Source organism: Pantherophis guttatus, chromosome 2 (genome assembly GCF_059756535.1).
Source record: "Pantherophis guttatus breed Tessera chromosome 2, ASM5975653v1, whole genome shotgun sequence".
NCBI classification, from domain to species: domain Eukaryota; kingdom Metazoa; phylum Chordata; class Lepidosauria; order Squamata; family Colubridae; genus Pantherophis; species Pantherophis guttatus.
This window is the reverse complement of record NC_142064.1, coordinates 60,214,866-60,239,092: the sequence shown is the minus strand read 5'-3', so window position 1 is coordinate 60,239,092 and position 24,227 is coordinate 60,214,866. Positions and strand designations below refer to the sequence as shown.

The 24,227-nt window shown below is 38.0% G+C and overlaps 1 long non-coding RNA gene across 1 annotated transcript in view; it reads right to left on the bottom strand.

The window, feature by feature from the left end:
- The window catches only part of LOC148115129 (uncharacterized), a 202,681-nt gene that overhangs the window by 94,779 nt on the left and 83,675 nt on the right, over positions 1 to 24,227 (bottom strand). Inside the window, exon 2 of the long non-coding RNA XR_015731892.1 lies at positions 13,064 to 13,224. This is a non-coding gene — a long non-coding RNA (uncharacterized LOC148115129). The remainder of the gene's footprint in view (positions 1 to 13,063; positions 13,225 to 24,227) is intronic.

Here is a 24,227-nt window from a genome sequence, read left to right as displayed (position 1 = left end):
ATTTTTATTATTATTATAATACTCTGACACCACCATACTAATTATGGATGAGTGTTTAAGCATAAAACAGACAGTCCAGACATATAGATACACAGCTGCTCTTGAGCATTCTATGTTTCAGTTGATCATGTTGAATGTATTAACAAAACAATTACCGTAACTGCAGATTTGATGTAAGAGGAATGATGCAAAATAAAAAAAAACATTCTCATTTTAGAAAATGTGTATAAGTGTATATGTCTGTCTATCTGTCTATCTATCTATCTACACACACACACACACACACACACACACACACACACACACACATATACAGACATATACATGTGTATGTATGCATCAAGGGTGGGTTCTACTTACCTTTACTACCGGTTCGCAATGGGCCACGTGTGCGCAAACGCAGAAGCGTCTGCGCATGCAAAGAAACATTTTGATGATGTTGGGATCAGTGGGCGGAGCCTCCCGCCGGTTTTACTACCAGTTCTATAGAACCGGTGCAAACCGGGGGCAACCCACCACTGGTATCCATGCATGTATGTATGACTTTTCTATGACTTTTGTTTATCCTTAGAGAGCATAGTTTGTCCTCAGGGAAAGAAGAACCTAGCTATATGCCTACATGCTATATAGCCAGAACATCACCTTATAACAAAATATTGTTTTGTATTTTAACCTTTGAATTATGGAATGGCAGCACATGATATGACTGGACAGTCCTATCTCTGACACATATGGAAAGAATGCCAACTGAGAAATCTCCTAGATGATGGGTAAAAGCAACAGAATATTCCAAGATATTGTCACAAAGTAGGAAATAGGGCCAGAGTATGAAGACCTTAAAGGAAAGATGGTTTGGGACATCCAACTTCAACCCTACAAGATCAACTATTCTAGCAAATTTCCATATACTTAGGATTTGTTCTAGGTTTCGTGTAACTTAAGGACACATATTCAACCAGTATTTCTCTATTTAAGTCAATTTAGTTCTTCTATAGCTAAGAGGCAAATATCATATGCTTTTCTAGCAGGACATCTTGGATTCAGTTCCTGGCATCTCCAATTAAAAAGATCAAGTAGCAAGTAAGTCATATCAAAGATTCTGAAGAGCCAAGATCCAGAAGAACTAAGTAAGTCAAGTTCAACTCCTCATACTGGTATTATAGATGGTTTGTTCCTCAATGGTGAGTGATGGCAAAATAGTTTCCTGCACAATGGTGAGTCACTCAACACATCACCTTGGTTCTGGGGGGGGGGAGAAATTGCCCCCTCAGAACGGGCTCACAATTTGGGTGTCCTCCTAGACTCACAGCTAAAATTAGAGCAACATCTGACAGCTGTGGCTAGGGGGACCTTTGCACAGGTTCGCCTAGTGCACCAATTGCGACCCTACTTGGATCAGGAGGCTCTCCTCACAGTCATTCATGGCCTTGTCATCTCAAGGTTAGATTATTGCAACGCGCTCTACGTGGGGCTACCCATGAAAAGTGTTCGGAGACTACAGTTGGTCCAGAATGCAGCCACACGAGCTGTCGTGGGTGCACCTAGATACACCCACATTACACCAATTCTCGGCGAGCTGCACTGGCTCCCTATTGGTCTCCTGTTACAATTCAAGGTGTTGGTTATTACCTTTAAAGCCCTACATGGCTCAGAGCCAGGTTATCTTGAAGACCGCCTTCTGCCGCATAGCTCCCAGCGACCGGTAAGATCCCACAGAGTTGGTCTCCTCCAGGTCCCGTCAGCTAAACAATGCTGGCTGGTGGGCCCACAGGGAAGGGCCTTCTCTGTGGCTGCCCCAGCTCTCTGGAACCAGTTACCTCCTGAGGTCCGGACCATCCCCACCCTATAGGCCTTCCGAAAAGCGGTGAAGACCTGGCTTTTCCGGCAGGCCTGGGGCTGTTGATCTCGCTCTTGTGATCTGTCGAGATCCGGCCATGAATGGCATGAATGAGTTTTTAATGTTTTTAATGTTTTTAATTTTTAAATGTTTTTTTATAATGATTTTTTAAAATGTATTATGAGCCGCCCTGAGTCTTCGGAGAGGGGCGGCATATAAATTGAATTAATTAAATTAAATTAAATTAAATATAAAATATAAAATACAATACAATAATAAACTTTGCAGAACAACTGATCAGCTTTCATCTGATTAATTGCTTTGACTTGTTTACAAGAATTCCTCCACATGTGTGCTTCAGTTGAAGCTGGGGTGAAATGAAGGATCCCTTCATAGCCCCAGAGACCTTAGCGAGGTATTTTCCCCCAGTAGCTCTTAACAAAGCAACTACAACAGCAACAACAGGAGAGCTCAACCTCACTGACCTATCAAGTAAACTAGAAGAATATTTGAAGCTTGACAGTATGTTTCTTTACATGGAAAAGATTTTCCTAAAGTTTAAGGAAATCCATTTATTGTCCATTTATCAGCACGTGTTCATTTTAGTTCCAGAATAATAACTACAAAATAAAAATAATAAATGGTTGCTGAAAAGTTCAGCCAATAAATTATAAAAGCTCTCAACTTGTATATGTTGGCATTTTTATATAGCATACAGGTTTGATTTTCCCTTAAACAGTGTCTGGTCTAATGTTATCTATTATGGGTTTTTTTTTTTCTTTGAGAATTCCAAACTCCATTAGCGCCATTCTAAAGAGCAAAGACCCACTGAACAATTTTCTCCAGCTGAAGAAACACTTTATAGTCATTCAACTTAACAGGGCTAACTTTGGAGAGAATATTTTTTAACTATTATTATAAAAACGGAAAATAGCTCTTGCAAAGGCTCGAAGGGTTGTTAGGGGCTTTTCCCCCTGCTCTTTTGAAGTGAAATGTGTGTGTACAAGATCTGAAGAGAGCTGCATTCACTCTCAGAGACTTTTTAAAAAAAATAATAATAAATCTTTAATAGTGTCAACTCAGTAACCTCACATTTGTAAAGCAAAAGCCTCAAGTGGCCATCTAAAAGAATGTGTTGTTTATCAACACATACCTTGCAGATATGCTTCAGTTTATTTGCTGGGCTTCAAAAAATGAAAATAGGAAGAATATTAAGAAGGGTAGATGCAGGTTTTTAAAAAATCCTAAATGGAATGACACCAGGCAAAATCTTTGATAGCTCGTCTTCATATCCCAGCTGTCTATTGCAAATAGAGGTCTGTTCGAATCTCCCATTTTCTGTCTGCCTACATCAAATACTAAAGCAGAAGACACTTTGAATAATCTCCACATTCACTGTTTCCTGATTCACTGCTGGCACCTAATTAGAAACATATTGTGAGGAAAAATAGAGTTCAAATTAAAAACTCATTAGTACTTTAATTTCATTAAGTGTTAGAGAGGCACTTCCTCATTTAAAACCTCCTCATGGATTTATGGAAATGTAGACCTGTATAGATTGTTTGATCCCCAAGGTATTTATTTATTCAAACATTACCAATGGTCAATATGCCATTACCAAAGAGCAGGTGCCAGTTGTCACTAGGAGGGCATGGCTTCATGTTATACACTACTTGCACCTTCCTGGATTGGGAGCCTCTGCTTACAGCCACTTGTCCCCTGGTCACTTCCAGGATGGACTCCTGTAACGTGCTGTACATAGAGCAGCCCTTGGTATGTGGAAGTTTCAGCTGTAAAGAATATGTCAGTCCCAGCCCTGCAACAGTACCTGGGGCCGCCATTCCTGTGGGGATCGCCATTCTGCTGCTGCACACTTTCGCCTTACTGTGTGCCTGCTCTCCTGGATCATCAGCCCCAAAACATGCCTCTCACTTCGACTTCCCAGCCACATGCTAAATGATGTCAGGGTCATGCACTGAAGCAGTTTATCAACCTTATCACTTTAAGGAAAGACGGAGCAGCCAGAACAACTGAAGTGGTTTGTGATGGATTGAAGAGGGAGAGGGAGGATACGTGATAATTGGATAATTGAGTGATTGCACTAGGGTGGAGCTGTATGCTGATTAAAAGATGATGGGGAACACGGGGCTTTAGCTCCAACAAAGATTCCTTTCTGTAACACTTTAAGGTGGTCAGTTAGTATGGATATCAGGGTAAACAAACTTGGTTACTGCTTTTGCATGCTGAGGGGTTTTTTCCCAGTCTTTACGGAACCTGACAGAATATAGTGACACAGGCAGTTATGTGTGCCCCTAGAATGGCACACATTACACCTCTGCTCTGCAAACTGCATTGATTACAAGTTTGCTTCCATGGCCAGTTCATGATTTTGACCTTCATGGCATAGGAATGGGTTATTTGAGAGACCACCTCTCCCTGATTACATCTGCCCATTCCATCAGGTCTGGCAAAAGAGGATTGTTACGGGTCCTGTTTGCTAAGAAGCTACAACTGGCAGAACCCAAGAGATGGACTTTTTGTGTGGTGTATCTGCACTATGAAATAATATCCATCACTATCACCCCAAGATGAGGTTGGCCCCATCCCTGTCAACTCTCCATAACGCCCTCAAAACCTGGTTGTGTCAACAGTCCTGGGGATCTCAAGAGAATGGTAGGAATTGTGAGCTGATGAGGAAGCTCCAGGGGTAGGCTGCTGGGGGAACCTCTAGCTAAGATTCTTGCAGTTCGGAAAACCCCCAAATCCCACTCCTGGCTGGCCCCACCCACCCTGCCCCTTCCCCACACAGCCCATTTTGGATGCAGGTAAGTGTAAGGTGTGTGCAGAGGTTGGGGAGGGCAAAAAACAGAGCTACCAGAAGTTCAGAAATGGGCCCATTTCTGGCCTCCAGAGGGCCTCCAGAGCCTGGGAAGGCCGTTTTCACCCTCCCAGAGGCTCAAGGAAAGCCTCCGGAGCCCAGGAGGGTAAAAACACCCACCCCCCATGGTGCAAGAGGCTGACTAGGCCAAGCCTACCATGGCCGCACCCACCCAGCAACCGGGCAGAGAACCCCTTGCTAAAATTTTTGTTGCCCACCCCTGGGTAGCTCCATTGTCCATAATATCTGATGCTCTTTCTTTTTGATTATAATATTACTGCTTTAATTCTTGATTGCTTTTTATATTGCTATTTTATAGGTTTTTATTGTACATTGCCCAGAGTCACATGTTGTGAGATAGGCAGCCATATAAATAGGATAAATAAAATGGATGCTCCAGTTAGTAACAGAACTCATTCTCCACTCAGGTACTGCCTATAGTCTATCTTGGGAAGTAATCTATATCTATATCTATATCTATATCTATATCTATATCTATATCTATATCTATATCTATATCTATATCATCTATATCTATATCTATATCTATATCTATCTATCTATATCCTAGAATGTTTGCTAAGAAAATAGCAAGTAATTCTTATGGAGAATTTTACTTTGCTCCATGTAATCTTACTCAAATATTGGGATGATTCATTTTAATACCTCATAAACCAAGCTTATGCACTCATTGCTTTTCTATTTGGCCTAAAGTCAGAATGCTGCCAAATGTAATAGATGTAGCAGTAGTCTTCTCTTCATCCAAAAGGCATAATTAGAGGATAGTTAGCATTGTCAATAATTTTGAAAATCTATTTTCAAACAAGATTTTTAAAATATTTAGTATCACTTACTTACTCAGTTAAAACTTCTGCATATAATCAATATTTTCATTCCCTTGTTACTGTAATAAATCATACATGTTCAATATCTGGTTCCATCTTCAGTAAATATGAATACTTCTGACCAATACATGCTACAGTGTACAAAAACTTGTAAAACTCTAGTGTACTTCTAGCACTTGCAAATCTGTGGATCATAAAGCTCACCTTACATAGCCCCACATCAAACATGTTCAGAAATAATCACCATATGCAAAGCAATAATCATCAAATCTCTATAGTAAGTCAAAAAATGAGAACCCCAGCCTTAAAGTTTCCTTTTACAAGATGCTTAATTTTTTTTGTACTACAGCACATTTTAAATCTCTTTATAATTTCTTAAAATCCTAGGGTAGATTCCACCGAAACCATGGCAACCTTTTCTTTGATAAAACCAGACACCTTTACTTGCCATTTTGTATGTTAAAGAAATATATCATTGCTTTACTATTCAGCCCATCAGTTTTAATACGAAATGCCTTTATCCTCGCAAATCTCATGGGACAAAGTATTTAGAAGAACTTCATTTTACAGAGTAGTGAAAATACCAAAGTAGAAGCATTTCACCACTAATACTTCAGCCTGACTGTTTCTTAAGCTCTGTTACCCACTGAACAAACTATACTTGCATGTAATTGGAACAATCCATTCATGCACAGATGCTGAGTGACGAGGCTGTATTCACTCAGCATTTTACTTTAGTAGTCAATCATCTCTCATCATTTTCTCTTAGTAAATTAGACATTTCAGTTTCACAGTGGCTTACATCTGTTCAGAGATGTTGAATAATAGCCATGACTTTTTCAGTCTCTTTTTTAAAAAGACCAACATGTTTTATAAGTTTAATCTTAGATTTTAAGTCAAACTCTTATATATAAAAGCAGGGAAACAGGAATGAAAATATGGTGTTACACATCTCTTTGGTCTTCTCGGAAAACATTAGTAACCCAAAGTATGTTACTATACTTGTTTACATTAGTAAAAAAGTTCAAGACGAAAAGCTTTTAATTAATAATAGACGTTAAAAAAGAATCAAAATAAATCTACAAACTGAGATTTATATTAAGTCTGCACAAACCAAGAACTGATTTTCTGATTTCTAAATGCTTCAGATCTTCATCTAATTTCTGAAGTTATGAGTTGCTTGAATAATGGTCAAGGATGACTTGTGGATGATCTTGTATACCATGTGGGGGGGGGGATACTTTGATCTGAGCTTTATGTGTATTTACTTAATTAGTACCTCCACAAATCAAGTGGTATGCTACAATTAATAAATCTGCTATAAAAATTTGAATGTATTAATCTCCACGAAAAAGCAAATACGCATATTAATGAACAATGTTAAACATATATGAACTACTAGGGAATGCAAAATGCATTATACTAGGAGAATTGTGGAAATAAATGCTAGTCACATATGTGAAGAAGAAAAGTGTGCGAAGTGTTTGTGAAGTTTCTATCTTCTTGCTTTTTTTCTTATCAATAAAACAGAAAGAAAGAAAGAACTTTCAGCCAGGAAAATGAGAAAAATCAAAATTGACAGATTCACTCATCCCAGGTTATAGACCCATTCAATGGGCAACCTGCTGGAATTGAAGGTCAAAGGTGATGGAGATGGTACTGGATGAGCTGCCAAGTATTTCAACCTAACAGCCAGCCCTAATATTGGAGCAAGATATCCAATCTAATGACAGTTGTTTAAGATTAAGAAGCAGTAGAAAGGTTGTGGAGCTAAAAGTTACCTGCATTCTGCAGACCAGCACAGAAATTAAAATGGTTCCTCACATGTAATAGATGATATTGTTCCATTTATTTAGTTTATTTGTTTCAAATACATGCAATATAAAAACAATAAATAAAAAAGACAAAGAAAACCATTTAACATCAAACACATTTACATATATCTGTCATTAGTTTGCTCTTCTTTATGTTTAATGTAGAACATAAAGTAATAGCGTTGGAAGGAACCTTGGAGGTCTTCAGTCCAACCCCTTGCCTGTGGCAGGAAATCCTATACTATTCTGGACAAATGGCTGTCCAGTCCCTTCTTGTCACAATTTCTTAGACTCATTAGTCTCTTCAATGGATAGTTAGAACTGCAGAAAAAACAATTGCTACCAGCCTGCCTTCCATTGAGGAGCTGTATACTGCACAAGACTTAAAATATCAGTACTGCACAAGTACTGAGAAAATTTATTTATTATTTTTTTATTAATCATATTTCTATGCCGCCTACTACAGACACTATATCTACAGATACACACACACACACACACACACACAAACACACACACAATATCCTGGACATAAACTGTTTCAACTCCTTCCCTTAGCACATTGCTCTAAGCATGCCAAAACAACTGGACACAAACAGTTTTTCCCCCTGTGTCATCACTCTGCTAAACACCTAATTACCACAGCACTGTCTAATGACTAAGGATATTTACCCATGTAGTATGGCTGCATTACTATTATCCTTCTCATCCTTCCTATTACCTTCTCCTATTGGTATCTTATGATTATCAGTTTGTTCCTTGTATGTGCACTGAAACCTTCTGCACTGGAGACAAATTCCTTGTGTTTTTGGCAGTGGTTTGCTCTCCAAGCTTGTTTCAGTTTAGTTTTAGAACGTTTCGTTACCAGACTAGGTAACATCATTAGCAGGATTTTCTTATCCTATTCCTCTTTAGCTTATAAATGTCTTCCAAACAAGCTAAAGAGAAATAGGACAAGAAAATCCTGAACGAAATGTTCAGAAACTAAATTGAAACAAGCTTGGAGAACACACCACCACCAAAATCTAATACCCAAGCTACAAGTATTTTCTATTATTTCAAATTCCTTGTGTGTCCCAATCACACTTGGCCAATAAAAGAATATTCTATAACCTTAGACTCATTTTTTCATTATGCTCTTTGACTTTCATGAGTAGATCCTTTGCATTTTCAGTTATTGGAGAATTATCAGATTCAGCGGATTCAGTGAAAGCGCTTGGTTCGTCCAAATGGAATACAGAATGAGACAGGAATTGAATTGGGTTTGTTTGTATTTTCATATAGCAATACTGTAGAGAAAGCAGCTTTAGCATAATGCCAGACAGCTAGTCTCTGCTCCATATAAGCACAGAGTCTCCAATCACTGTTCTCATGATTTCCAATAATTATATCACTGGATTGATACCAATGAACTGCATTGCGCTTGTAAGTGGTTTCTTTTTCTTTTTATGGTAGAAAAAAAAAAGAGAATTATCATCATACTATAGGTTACTGAAGATTCTTCCTCTAGTTTTAAAACCCCATTCATCTTCAAATCCAGCTTCCCTTAATATCTGTAGATTGAATAAATAAGGATCATGTCCAGGGGTGGGTTCTAAATTTTTTTACTACCGTTTCTGTGGGCGTGGCTTATTTGTGGACGTGGCTTGATGGTCATGTGACAATTATTTAGGATTTAGCAGAGGTACTGGTCTACCAGGCTTTTAACTGCTTGCAAAGCTGTACCGATCTACCCATTTATTTTTGCAGGCACTGGTCTACCCATTTATTTTTGCAGGCACCAGTCTACTCATGTATTTTTGCAGGCACTGGTCTACCCATTTATTTTTGCAGGCACCAGTCTACTCATTTGTTTTCTTTTAACACTGATCAGCTGTAGGGTAGCCCTTTGAAGCCCCGCAGCAAGAGCTTAAACAGTTTTTTTCCCTCTAGCCATCAGCTGGGATTCAGGAACCAGCAATAGATTGGGGGTGGGGCCAAATAAAAGGTAAGAATAATGCGGGGGTGGGGGGTGGAGGGACGGAGGGGAGAACGGGTTCGGTGACATCATATCGTCACCGCTACCGGCTCAGGGGAACCGGGCCGAACCGGGAGGAACCCACCACTGATCATGTCTCGTTCTTTTGCCAATCTGGTGCTAGTCTGTTTTGCCATGTTCTATCAGCACTGTGGCTTCCAGACCTATATATGAGTTACTAATGAAGACAATTAGAGGTTTCGGGATTCCCTTTTTTTCTGAACACATTCCCCATCAGAGGCCTTTCTAAAATCAATTAAGCCTATATTGAATTATTATTATTTTATATACAGCATGCGGCAGAAATAATGGCTCATGTTGCTCAGCCTTTTATAAAGCAAGCTTGAACATCTGGCATCTCTTTTTCCATGAAGGACTCTACATTTTGACTATGGCAATTATTAACACTTTTCTTTCATTTAACAACCCCAAGCAGTTTGTTTAAGGCATAGGAGATGGAGGTGGAAAAAATAGTTTGATAAAAGAGAGGCTTATGATGATTTAGCCCTCATGCTGCTTTTGCATTTAAGGCATGATACATTTGTGGCAACTTATCTATATCAGCCCATGTAGAATTTTTCTAAGCAAATAAATATATGCAGACATCAAGCGTTTCTGACATTTCCATTTGCTCAAGGAACGCCTTTTGCTTTCAGATATTATTGCTCAAGTGTCAGACAAGTTCTCTTCACTGGCCAAAGAATCAGCTCAAGACCTTCTTGTCTATCTTTGCACTGTATTTTAGATAAATTTAGATATCTTTTTTCTCTCTGTCTTCACCTTGCAAAGGGGAAGATCCTACTGATGCTTGAACATCCAGACCAGTACATGGAAGGAACAAAGTATAAACAGCCATCAGAAATGATATTGTACTTAGGCCTTGGATGCAGGCTCCACTTACTCTTAATGTCTGGCTACTCTAACTTCTGCCATTAATTTGCTGTATTAATATTTTTTATAAATATATACATAGCTCGGATTCTGGAGAAAATCTTTTTAGTTGATATTTTATCTATGATAGATAGATAGATAGATAGATAGATAGATAGATAGATAGATAGATAGATAGATAGATAGACAGACAGACAGACAGACAGACAGACAGACAGACAGACAGACAGACACAAGGTGATGATAGGTAGTAGGTGGATAGATAGATGATAGATAGATAGATAGATAGATAGATAGATAGATAGATAGATAGATAGATAGAGTTACACACACACATACATATACATATACATACATAACACATGATGTGATAGATAGATAGATAGATAGATGATAGATAGATAGATAGATAGATAGATAGATAGATAGATAGATAGACAGACAGACAAATAGATAGATAGACAGACACACACATACACATATGATGATAATAGGTGGGTGGGTGGATAGATAGATGATAGATAGATAGATAGATAGATAGATAGATAGATAGATAGATAGATGATAGATAGATAGAAAGATAGATCATAGTGTGTGTGTGTGCGTGCGTGTGTGTGTATTCTTTTTGCTACAAAATAGAATTAATCATACTTTATTTCCACCATATAAAATGGTGAGGCACAACAAGCAGGTCATACATTCAAGAAAAGTGGGTGAAATAAGCTTTGGAGGTAGCTGGAACTGCAACTAAGCAAAACATGAACAGGTTCCTAATGAACTATAGGAATAGTCCACAAATCATAACTGAAAATAATCTAAGAGAACTGTTCCTATAGCCAGCCAGAAAAGTAACAAAAGAAACTGATCATCTGACCATGCCTACTGTACATGATCAACCAAGTTGGCAAAATAGCAGTTCAGAAATCCTGGCAATCTCTGCACTACTTACCTCCAGGGAGCATTTTTCACAGAAGAGGTTGTTTAACTCATGATATATATGTTGATGATTGCCTTGACTTGACCATGTTCATGTGGTCAATATCAGCTAACAAGACAAAATGCTGCAAGAATATATTTCCCAGGACACAAAGGTTCAGACAAGTAGATTTATTGTAGCAAACTATAAGGTAAGTTTGAAAGAATTCCAGTAATTGTGGTGCATCTTTGTGTATTACAGTGTTCAATTCCTTGTATTTCTTTCTCCTACTTGCTTTCTGCAAAGAGCTAGAAATGTTTGTTTTTGATGGCAGGTGCAGATTTATTTTTTTCTTTATTAGATACGCTATCCAGATCAGAACAATCACCTCAGAATGAAGGGAAGGAGGGATGCTGTGAGGCAAGAAATCAAGGAACATAAAGATATTATATATAATACATATAGGTCCTATATTGTATATTATATAAGCATACTGTGTATAGAAGGGAATTGTAGAGCTTATTTTTATCATAGCTGGAAATTAGAAAAGAAACGTAACTGATTCGGTCCGATCTGATATAATACCAATAAATATGGTATCCAGTCTCTTGGAAGAGTCTGTGGTGGACAGAAATTGGGAAGCGAGAGAGAGATACATGATCCTCAACATAAATGGAAAGGCCTTGGCAATGATAGAAAGTGACAGAAGTCTAAGAAGACTTGGCAAGATAAAGTTCTTCCTTGAGGAACTAGTGCACTGTCTAAAAATCTTTACCCACTTTCAGGGATGGGTAAAAGTTGAGGGTGAGTGTGGTAACAGGCCTGGACAGTAACTGTAAGATGACTGTAAAGCTACATTTAAATAAAAGAATGAACCCAAGTTACTTTGTTCAGAGTAACTGTCCTACCAGCCATTTGCATCACAATTAATGATTTTTCCTGGTTGAGTTCATCCTCTCTGTTTCAGCATTAGATGTGGGTATTATGGAATGGAATTGATATCTAAAAGTTAAACTAGACTATAAAATGATTGGTATGCTTATGCAGATCCTGATTCTCTCATTGCCTGAAAATGTAAGAATACACTTAAGATTGGCCTCCCTTTTAAGGAAAAGCAATGGCAACTATTTCTATAAAAAGTACCTTCCAGTTTTCTGGTTTTAATCTCTGGTTTTAAGATGCAAGAGTCCAGAAATTTAAAGAAAATTCACTCTTCCACTGTAACATAGAGAAAGTTTTTAAGGAACTGCAAAAGTACCCTCCCCTTTTCTTTAACATAACAATAACAAAAAGGACATGTTATGTTCATGTTTCACAAGTCATCTATTTGTTACATAATAAGAGTAATTTTCATGGTTTTGTACTAAATGTACAAGAAATTGCTTGCACAATTAGAGTATGCTTCCTTCATGATTTATTCCCCTGAATAAAACCATTTATAGCTTGCCCTGTCATAAACATCACCCACTGCATAATACATTTAGTTTGAGATGAAAGTTAAAAATATTTCATAAGACAATAGCAGCTTTTTTGTATAAAACCATTCACACCCAACTGGATAGTTGTTAAATATAGCTTATCTTTCAGTATGCAAATTCTAAAATGTAAATAAGTAAATGTCTCCATGCTAAATAGGCTATGCCAGAGGCATTTTAAAACGTTTCAATGAATTACATGATCAAACACATAATTTAACTTCAAATTTAGCTCACAAAGGATGAAAACCAAACTAATGATGTAAGACAAGCCTACTTCGCCGCATTTATGCAGTTTAGGCAAAGTCATTTTAGGATTGTAAACAAAGCAATTTGTAATGTCCAGAAGCCACTGAGGTTAGTAAAATAACTCTAAATTTAAATATATACCTTGTTCCAAGTAGTGAAACTGCTCCCAGTACAAAAAAGAGTGTTTGATCTTGTTCCATTAATTTGAAATGCCACCACTCATTGATGAAGTAAGAGTAATGATTCCAATTCTCAACTCTTGGCTGGTAGTCAGCAATTTGGATTCCTCGGCACACCATAGTCTGAGGGGAAGGGAATGTCAAAAAAAAAAAAAAGAGTTAAGATAACAGGAAAAACTATGAGACTGCAGCCTTGCCCAGTATTTATATGGGTGCAATGCACATTAAAAGGGGGCAAGGTTTCAATCATGTGACTGTGCCCTTCATCTTGAGTTTTCTTTTATTTTGACTTTAGCTCATCTACCCTTGCTGATACCTTAAGAGGCTGGACATTTTATTTTGGCTAGGCTAGTTGTATATTTTGAGTGCTATTGACCCACCGGTTTGGGATGAATCAGGAGGTCCTTGCTGCCCACTGAGCTTGGTTGTTTTCTTGCAGACGTTTCATTACTCAAGCTAGGTAATATCATCAGTGCTAGTAAGATTTGGGATTTGCTCTCAATTTATATTCTAGAGGCTTGCCTTGTCAGTGTTGGTGAAAGTTGTCTTGGAGGTTCTTTGGCTGGGCTGTTTACTGTACTTGGGTATTGTTTACTTCTTGATTGTTGGTCTGATGTTAATCTTGGAGTTATTCTCTGCTCACCTGGGTGTTGATTGCTGGTGGGGAGGTGTTTTGGTCTTTTTGTTCCCTTTTTGATTTGTTGATTGTCTCTTTTCTATAATTTGTAGATATTGTTTATGTTTATGTGTCTGTTGATGGCTAATTTGTCACAATGCCAGGTTTCTAGAAATTCCATAGCATTTTTGGACTTAGTTTGGTCTAGGATGGTCACAGTTTACCAGTTAAAACTACGGTTAAGTCTGTCCATAGGTTGTGAAATTAAAAGTTTTCATCTGGTTGGTGTTTATTGATGCGTTCTACCAGTCTTCTGCTTGTTTGTCCTACATAGTGGCTGTTGCAGTCATTACATTATACATTACATTACATTGGTGGCGCAGCAGACTAAAGTGCTGTTAAAATAGCACCAGCTGCCTGCAATTACTGTAAGTTCAAATCTTACCAGGCTCGAGGTTGACTCAGCCTTCCATCCTTTTGAGGTAGGTAAAATGAAGACCCGGATTGTGTGGGCAATAAGCCAACTTTGTATAAAAAAGAACACCACTTAGGGGGGGCCGAAAGCCCTACTAAGCAGGTATATACAAAAATATGAAGGCTATTGCTTAACGCATTGTAAGCCGCCCTGAGTCTCCGGAGAAGGGCGGCATATAAATTGAACCAATAAATAAATAAATAAATATGTTGTAGATGACTCTTCTTTTTTCTTCTGGGGCTGTGTATGAATTGGGTTAGGAAAAACTGCACTACATTTTCTCCCCTTCTGAACATTTTGTATTCTATTAATTGAGACCTATCACTCTAGTGTCCAGCAGGCCGGATACGTCACGCACAGGCCACGCCCACCCCGGCTCCGCAAAGGCAAAAAACATCATGATACGTCACGATCCAGCCTGTGACGCGATTGAGTTTGACACCCATGTATTAATCCGTTGAGATCTAAATGAAAGTTTTGTATATGACTTTGTAAGAGAGAAGGGATTAAAAGAACACCATCTGCTGAACTTTATCTCATCCTCTCCACTTGAAAGGTATTTCTGATTTAAATTCAGGAAAGGAAATATGCTGCAGTACCATATGGTATGCTCCAGTAGTATATAGTAAAATAAAAATCCTATTTCACATGTATATTTTTCTGCCTCTGGCTGTGAAGATCTGGCCTACAAGTGGTCATAACTGGCACTATGAAGGAATTTCTTCATCACTCACTTCCAAAGCTCAGACGCTTCTTCATGAGAACACATTAAAAACCTACATCTCTTCCTAAAATCGCTTTTAAGGAGAATTGTTGTATTAAAGAATGTTGTTTGGTTGGTTGGTTATATTATAACTCTCTCCTATTTCATACCAGATTATTCATATTTTAATTGAATATTTTTAAACATTTTTTTGGCACAGTGCCCTAGGATCCTTAATGAAGAAGGGCTATATAATCATCAAACAAACAATAATCAAATCACTTTTCCCCCTCTGCCCCCCTCCCCATGTGTCATTGCTTTTAATGTTTGTTTTTATGTTTTAACTTAGATGTAACTGTAAGCCACCCAGTGTTTCCTTATGGTAAGATGGGCAGCCAATAAATAAATAAATAATAAACAATTTATTTTATTTGTGTTGAGAGTCAGAAACTCAAAACACATGTTCCACTCATTTCTTTTTACTTTCATATGCAGTTAAACAAATGTCTACTGAGAGAGGAGAAGCATATAGTGAAGTCTAGGGGTATTGACTTTAATTCTAAATCATGAGTATTTTCTCCTTTTGCTCCAGAAAGAGGTCATATGGAATCATGTGATCTCCTTATTCCCAAAAGCAGTATCAAGCCTCAAATGACTTGTCAGCTGCCAGGAATCAGGAGATGTGCTTTCTCTGCTGTAGTTCCTGGCCCCTGGAATATTTTCCCTTTAAATATCAAGATGACCCCAACCCTTCATTTGATGCCCAGCCTGGGGCCTCACTGGGTTCCATTTTCTTGTTGTATTATAATTTATAGTAACAGTTTTAAATTGATGCCATATATATTTATATTGTACTGCCTATATTGTTTTAATTGGTTTTATGATGTATGCTTTCCAGAGTCACGTTGAACTGAGCAGCTATAGAAATCAAATAAATAAATAAATGAGTTTTCAAAATTGAGCAGATGATGAACAGAGGATGAAATTTAGGAATATCTTGGAAGTTCAATCTTTGTTACAGTGGAAGACTCTAGAAAGGGCATCTTAAATTCTCCTATTTGTATGAATATAATTTATCCTAAGAGGTTTTGTTTTCTTGGAAATAGTTTGCCACTGCTTCTTCATGTTTCCTTTGACTTTCTAGTCTGGTCTAGATCTCAGATTTCCTGGTGTTTTCTTAGCCAACTGTGAAACAGAGATCCTGAGAGAAACCAGGAATTGATTTGAAGGAGTAAAAAAACAGTTCTGTTTTTCTTAATGATTACTTAGTAAAGAAATCTCAAATGGATAATACACATTAAAAACCATTGTTCTGTTACACTGACAGTAGCTAATACTAAAGTACAAAATATAGCTTGCTTTTTTGCTTGAAACAGGTAATTAGTAGAATGGAATGCTTAGGTTTTATGGATTGATCTATTTTTGCTATTAAATCATGTTCTGTCTTTTACACTGAAAGAGACCTCATTTTCTTCCTTAGAAATTGCAAAGGGGGGATAAGAAGAGAATAAAGAGGAGGAGGGGAGGAGGAGTAGGAGTAACAGTATGGTGATGGGATGAAAGCAGTGGTGGAATTCAAATTTTTTTACTACCAGTTCTGTGGGCGTGGCTTGGTGGGCATGGTGTGGCTTGGTGAGCATGGCAAGGGAAGGATACTGCAAAATCTCCATTCCCACCCCACTCTGGGGCCAGCCAGAGGTGGTATTTGCTGGTTCTCCAAGCTACTCAAAATTTCCACTACCGGATCTCCAGAACCTGTCAGAACCTGCTGAATAGCACCCCTGGATGAAAGGAAGGGATAGCTACTTGGAGAAGAGAAAGAAAGGAAAGGGGTTAAGAGATAACAGGACAGAGAAAACTAGACAAGAAAGATATGAATTGTTTATCCTTTGTATATTGAAAATAACTGAACATGAAACAAGATAGGGATATAAGTTGCTGCCATTTCTTCCCTTTACTTGAGAGTATGGACTTTAGAAACATGAATATTAAGTTAAGGAATAATGGAAACTTTCCAACCATGGGTTCCATACCAGGGCCAAATTAAATCCAACTGATGCCCTAATCATAGCCTAACAATAGTGTCTCTCGGCCTTTCCATTGCACATTTAGACATTTAGACTAAGTGCTGAAAACTAAAGTTAGATATGTCAGTGAAAGAATATGCCCAGTGAATGGGCATGGTAGCTAAGGGGGGAAATTGTGGTGCCCATCTTCCCTTGGTACCCTAAACTTATTTTGCTTAATGGTTGGTTAATCCATTTCTCTAGAATCCCAACAGGAGCAATTCCTGTTCAGAAATTTCTGCCTCTATTCTACAAATGTAAAATGACCACACCAAAGGTAATTTGGGAAAGGGGAGGGGGATCTCATTTTCCTTTTGGGTAAATATGCTGTGTAAGGACAGTGAAGGTGGCCTAATCAAATAGGTCACCTGATAAAAACCTCAATTTGGGACTCTACAATCACCCTCTTCTATCTGCTGTCCTTGAACAGATACATTATGTTAATTGACCTTGGAAGAAGGCAAGTTTTCTCATTTTTAAAGAAACTATAAAGCCCTTGAATGCTATTCCACTGCCATTCTAACCAATCAGTAAAAAGTTCTATTTTAGGAGAAAGAAGAGAAAAAGATTAAATGGCTGGCAACCAGTTTCACTTACAAGTTCTGAGTTAACACTAGGGAACATCTCAGAAAACATTTTGAGTATCAGTATTAAGCAAACTATACCGAACCCCTTCATTGTAAGGAAAACAGCATGCCATCGTGAATTTTTAAGGCAGTGGCTGGTCTTGACAGATATCACCAAAAGGCTATTTCGTTTTAGATTATCAATGCATCACATCCCCCAGAATTGGCATTATGAGTTTTCTTGAAACAATAAGAAAGTGATCTGACAAGAGATTGCTTTGCCTCAATGCTATGTTAATATTCTTTGCATTCCATTTATGTGTCCTGTCACATCATATCAAATATAATAGGACATGCCATAACGCAGCCTGACAATGTGTACCTAACACAAAGCAACAACAGAACGGGGGCAGGGGGAAAGAACCCTGTCAGACTGAAAAGTTTTCTTGGGTTAATTTTCTCATTCATAATTCTCTGAGACTACTGACTTACCAATTGTCAGTATTGTCAGTATTGTTGTTGTCGTAGAAAAGCAACATATTTCATTTTTGGAAATGATATTTGCCAGGATCGGTTTTGCAAACTTACTATTTCCTTTTGTGTAATCCTTGATATTTAAAGAAAAAAGCACCCTAGGAGTCTCTGCCATGTTGGTTTGTGTTCCCCTATCTTGCCTGCAGATGTTATGTTTGTTTCTTTGTTGTCGTTTTTTAAGCTTTAAACTTCAGGGGAAAATAAAACTGAGATCTTTGCTTTGTCATTCTCTGCTGGAGTCTGAGCTGTCATCTAAACTGATATGGAATGCAAAATAAAATTAGCATGATCTTAGATCTTGCACACCACATCCTTTGATTGTAGGTTGGATGTTATTTTTGTAGGAGTCAGGGAAAGACATGACTAACAGGATTTAGGAGAGCAGTCTTCACATATCTGCACAACAAAATTCTCTGTTGTTTTAGAGAGAAGGAATAGGACAAATGAATAGAATCTGCAGGAAACCGGGTTTTTAGTTTAGCCTCAGAAGATATGTACTAATAGTGAGAGCAGTTTGGCAGGAAGATACAGTGTCTCGGAAAGTGACATGTCTCCTTTGTTGGATACCTTTAAGATGAAACTAACTATCTGTATTGCCCTGAGAAAGGGTTTGGACTGGATGGCTTTGAGATCCAACTTCCAACATTATGATTTATTTCATTCTAGGCCAGACTCCTCTTCTTTTATTCTTCGAGCTGCTACTAGCCCCAACTGGTTAAAAAAAAATCAAATGGTTCATTTCTTTTATACTCTTTGGGTTCCTTTCTATAATAAAAAAATGAAAAGGAATCTGGTGGCCTATCAAAACCTATTTGTTTCCTTTGTGCTTGAAAAAGATGCAACTAATTGAATTTATTGAACATTGAAGCCAACAAACTACAAAATGGTGATTTACAAAGTTAAAAATACATAAGTAAAGGTAAAGGTTCCCCTCACACATATGTGCTAGTCGTTCCTGACTCTAGGGGGCAGTGCTCATCTCCATTTCTAAGCCTAAGAGCCAGCACTGTCCAAAGACATCTCTGTGGTCATGTGGCCAGCATGACTCAACGCCAAAGGCATACAGAACACTGTTACCTTGCCATCAAAGGTGGTCCCTATTTTTCTACTTGCATTTTTTAGGTGCTTTTGAACTGCTAGGACAAGTAACCCCGTTATGCGGCACTAGGGATTCGAACCGCTGAACTGCTGCATCTTAGCCACTGAGCCACCGCATCCTTTTAAAATATACATAACTGTAAATACATAACTGTATTTTAATTATAAAAACAACTGCCCAGACAAAACTGCATTAATATCATTCAAAAGAGAGAGAAAGAGAGAGAGAGAGATTCAACAGGAACAACACAAATTCTTAATTCTAGGCTTGGGAATAGACTCACTTTTTAAGAGACTTCTGGAATACTTGGAAAGTAGGGGCCATACATATTTCATTCCTGAATCTTATATTTTGTACACTGAAATTCTGTTCACACAACAAGATTAACTGAGTCATGTGCATAATTCAAAATGTCATCTAAACATCAAAATCTAATATATAATGGAGGTAGAGAGGCTTAGTTTTAGCCCAATCAATCAAGGGGGAGGGGTTCAAGCTTAATTAGCCTTCTCCATTTATTTTGCTTTTTGGCCTGGGAAAAGAGGGTTTACAGAGAGTTAACCCATTCTTCTTGCTGCTTGTAATGGGCTGTGAGAATAACCGTACAAGACAGGAAGAAAAGCTGCAGCCTAGACCAGGAGTCGGCAACCTTAAACACTCAAAGGGCCAGAAAGGTCCTAACTGGAAGCCCCCATTCAATTCTGGACCCAACTGGAAGTCCGGTCCCCCCATCATAGTCTCCTCCTAGCATGATGTCCTTTTTCCTCTGCCAACTGGAAGTCGGTTCCCACACCATAGAGTCTCCTCCTAGCGCGGCATCCTTTTTCCTCTACCTGTCCTAACTGAAAGTCCTATCAATTGTGGAGCCAACCAGCAACAGAGAGCCGCAGCAGAGGGATAAATGAGCCACATGCAGCTCCTGAGCTGCAGGTTGCTGACCCCTGGCCTAGACAATGGTCTGATAAGAGAAATCTGAGTGCAAAGGAAGGGATGGGGGTAGGTAAAGCATCTCAGAAGGCACTTCCCCTAGGTTTTTTTGGAAAGTAAAGGCAGGGGAGGATGGAAGCGTATTCAGACTTGCAAGGTTCTGTTACTATAAAACCTTAATATAAATGTAGAATTAACATTTATAGTTTTGGTATATGTCTGCATTACCTCAAAGGTTTAGGATTATCTAAAGCACGGGTGTCAAACTCGATCGCGTCACGTGATGTATTGTGACATATTGTGACATTTTTTGCCTTTGCGGAGCTGGAGTGGGTGTGACCTGTTCATGATGCATCTGACCCATGGGCCACCAGTTTGACAGGCTTGATAAAGCGAAGTATTCTGAAGTACTGTCACAACCACAGGCAGAAGAAGGAAAAGGATGGGCTACACAATATCCCTCCCCAATTCCACAGTAAACCAATCACAATTGGGCCGCCAAAGATTTTTTTTTTTTACTTAAAAATAAAAGGGGAGTAAAAAGAAACATCTTTCCAACAAGTTTTGTGATAGTTGGGAAGTTGTCAAAGTATCTATTAATTTCACTGGAGTTTCTAGGCAACATACTGCCAATACAAGTATTTTCCCCAGAATAGCAGCTAACTGGGTCAGCCTTGTCAAATAAACTCAGCCATTACTAATCTTTCCAGACAATTTCTGAGGCACTTCAAGAAAGATTCAAACATCCAAACTGACATGAAGTCTACTGTCTTTGTTGTGATTCATTGCACAACTGAGTATTGGTCTGCAGGAAATCTATGAATTGCTTATACTGTCATGCCAAGAGACCAGTTACTTACTAAATAACTCTAATGGCAACAGCTTGTAGCATACAACTGCACCTAGATGTCAGTAGTATTGTCCCACATGGGACAATCATCTTCAGAACTCAATGGAAAAGAAGATGGCTGCTGCCTACTTAAAGGGCTAGCTGGCAAAAATCCTAAAGCCTGGTTTTATGCTACTATTTCCAATACACCCAAAGGAGCTTTAGATGTGTAATTTTCAAACACATAGATAACAAAGCTCATTTCAACAAGAATAAATTACAAACACAGTTCATAATATGGCACAACATAGCTACCATCCAAAGGGGAAAGGTTGACTTTTCCAAGGAATTAGATATTCCTAAATTAGGACACAGGAAACCTGAAACTTTAAAGCAATATGTGATTTTTGACCTAATTTCAAAAATCTTTTGCAGATGATCCAGTCAGACCTCTGGCAAGAGGTTATTATCCTTTCTTGAAGCCAGCTGCAAGAAGTGACAGAAAAGAGGATATGAGGAGGAGGAGGAGGACGAGGAGGACGAGGAGGAGACTAGATGCTAGAAAAATAGTTAATAGTTTATCATACCATTTTTTTGTTTGGATCCTCTGTGTTGCTTGCTTCAGTCAACCTACCACTGGCATGCAATACAAATCAAACATGTGATTTCTGCAGAAATACAGCTCTGGATGATAAATGGCTCTAAAACAAGTGCAATTCCCCTCAGCACAGTACAAAAGTGAAGAGTTCCAGGTCATGGTATTTCCTACTTTTCAGAATATAAATATGTAAAGCATAGCTGTCAATGTTTTTTGTACAGCAAAACATCATTTTGCCAGCTCTCATTGCAACAGACTTCATATGCAACCGATTTCCACTATGCTTTAAGTCATTTGTGTAATGACTTCATTATGCAAATTATACACTTTAAATGATGACATCATTGTGTAAATGGCATAAATTGACACGTTAACCAATTAAATAGAGATTCAAGAATAATGGACCCACCCACTCCCCAACCCCAGTAGACTGTTAAAGTAAGGTTTTTGCTATAGTTATTTTTAGATGTGTAATAGCACAGAATGGGGAAGAAAGGCTGTGATGAGAAACAGATGCTTGTAGCTATGATGTAGTCTATAAAATTGCATATACATTTTTCTTAATGATGCTGTTACTAGGCCTTCGTACAAATTATTGAACCTCAAAACCACAGTTTCTTGAAAGACTGATTTTGTGCCTTTGAGGTCCTCCTGAATTTTTCTCCTCAAAACCAGGAGAGATGGTTTTTAGGTAAGTACACATACATGTACTAAAAGATTTCAGGAGGACTTCAGAGTAGCCACACCTAACTTTCAAGAGTTGCATCATTTCATGGCTATGAACAGAAGTTTCATCCATGTCAAATGATTTGCCCATGTGCTAGTAAAAGTCACACTGTAAGAAAAGTATAACTCAGGGTCATCTAGTGAGACATATGTATGCATATTCAAAAATAAGAATTTTTGGTGTCGGTATTAAGAACATTACTGTGGCCAGAACATGTCTTTCACAGCCTCCAGATTCAAGCAAAATATTTTCCTAGCCCCCAAAAATATTACTGTCCACATTCTCTTCAGAATAGTTTTCTCGGGTTTCTCTTGTAATTTTAACTATTGAAATTAAATTAATGAGATGGTGACAAAACTGAGAGGCCTATAAAGAAAATTGGTTAATAATGTTTCCCAAGGAAACATTCCTAGCTGTATTAGACTCTTGAATTAATTGTAGCTTATTATGTGAAATTGATCATTTAGGAAAAAAGGAACTATTAGAAAATAAATGTGAAACCTCTCAACTAAAATAGTTCCTTGTTAACAAATTCATATAAAGTGGGCCCAAATGCCATATAAAGGTAACTGTTCTGAAAAGAAAGCACACCTCCAGTAATTTTGCACACCTCTGGTAATTTTGCACACATCTCTGGTATTTTTTTCTTTATCCAATTAAGAATGACTTATCTCTTGTGGGATCACCAGCAGCCTGAAACCAATGCTTCGTAACCTTCATTTGGCTAACTGTAGTAATCCAATCTAAATTAATATTTAATATAAGAGTGCTTTTGAAAACAATCTGGGAACTTCCACCAGTGGTAGGACAGGGCATTAAAATGTGTCAATATTTTCTTATTGTTATTCTGTCTCATTGATTTTGACCTTTATCGATCGCCCCATATATCTCAACCTAGACCAGGGGTGTCAAACTGATGGCCCGCAGGCCAGACGCGTCATGTGCTGGCCACCTCCACCCCCAGTTTAGTGAAGGGGAAAAAGTCATTATATGTCACATGACGACAACATGATGCCACGAGTTTGACACCCCAACCTAGACCATCAAATTCTTACCTGAAGCCAAGTGAGAAGAAGCTTGTGATTATAAGGAAAGGGACTTTCAAGTGGTATTCATCAGCTTTTATTTTCCATGGCACTGAACATCTGAGTAGATATGTGTAGAAATACACTGTTAATTTCTTTTTCCTGACAGGTCAGGCCGTCCCAAATGTGCTTTTTCAAGAGGTAAATGGACTCTTGAAGTCCAGTTGAAGAGGCAACCAGAAATCCAGTTGCCTCTTGAAAAAGCACCTTTGGGACAACCATGACCTGGATGACTGAGAATCTCCATAGACAGACAGGTCAGGGGGTTTTTTCTCTCCAGATCTTTGAAATAATTTTTAATGTTGTTTCACTTTTGTTGGTTGGGGTTTTTTTTTTATTATTATTTGTTTCAATTTGCTTGGTGTTTCAATTGTGTATTTTATTGTATAGTAACTCTATTTTTGCATTTATGATGTGTTAGTTTTTGGAAAATATTGTTATAGGCTAATCAATCAAAAAAGATGTAAAAGAAAAGATATAAAAGATATGTTAAGAGGAATTTCACTATCCTCATTGGTTTTTCCACTTCTTAATTCTGGGCAATACAATAAATATTATGATCAATCAAGAAATATATCTTATTGTCCTTTTTTTCGCTCAGACTTCGTTCTGTTTTTTTCCCCTAATTTCAGCACTCTGACTCAGAAGGTAAAAAATAAGGTTGTTTAGAAATTCAGACAAGTATTTTAATTGAAATAACATTTGACTCCTTTGAGATTGGTTTTTTGAATCAGTTTAAGGCATCTAAACTAATCAGGTGCTTTTGAATTGCTTCTAAGAGATTAGAAGGGAATTCAGAGATTCAAGGGATTTTCTGCATGTCTAGAATCTCAAATCCCATTGCAGCTTTCCCTCCACATATGGATAAAGCCAATCAGGGTGGGCAATGTGATCAGTTCTC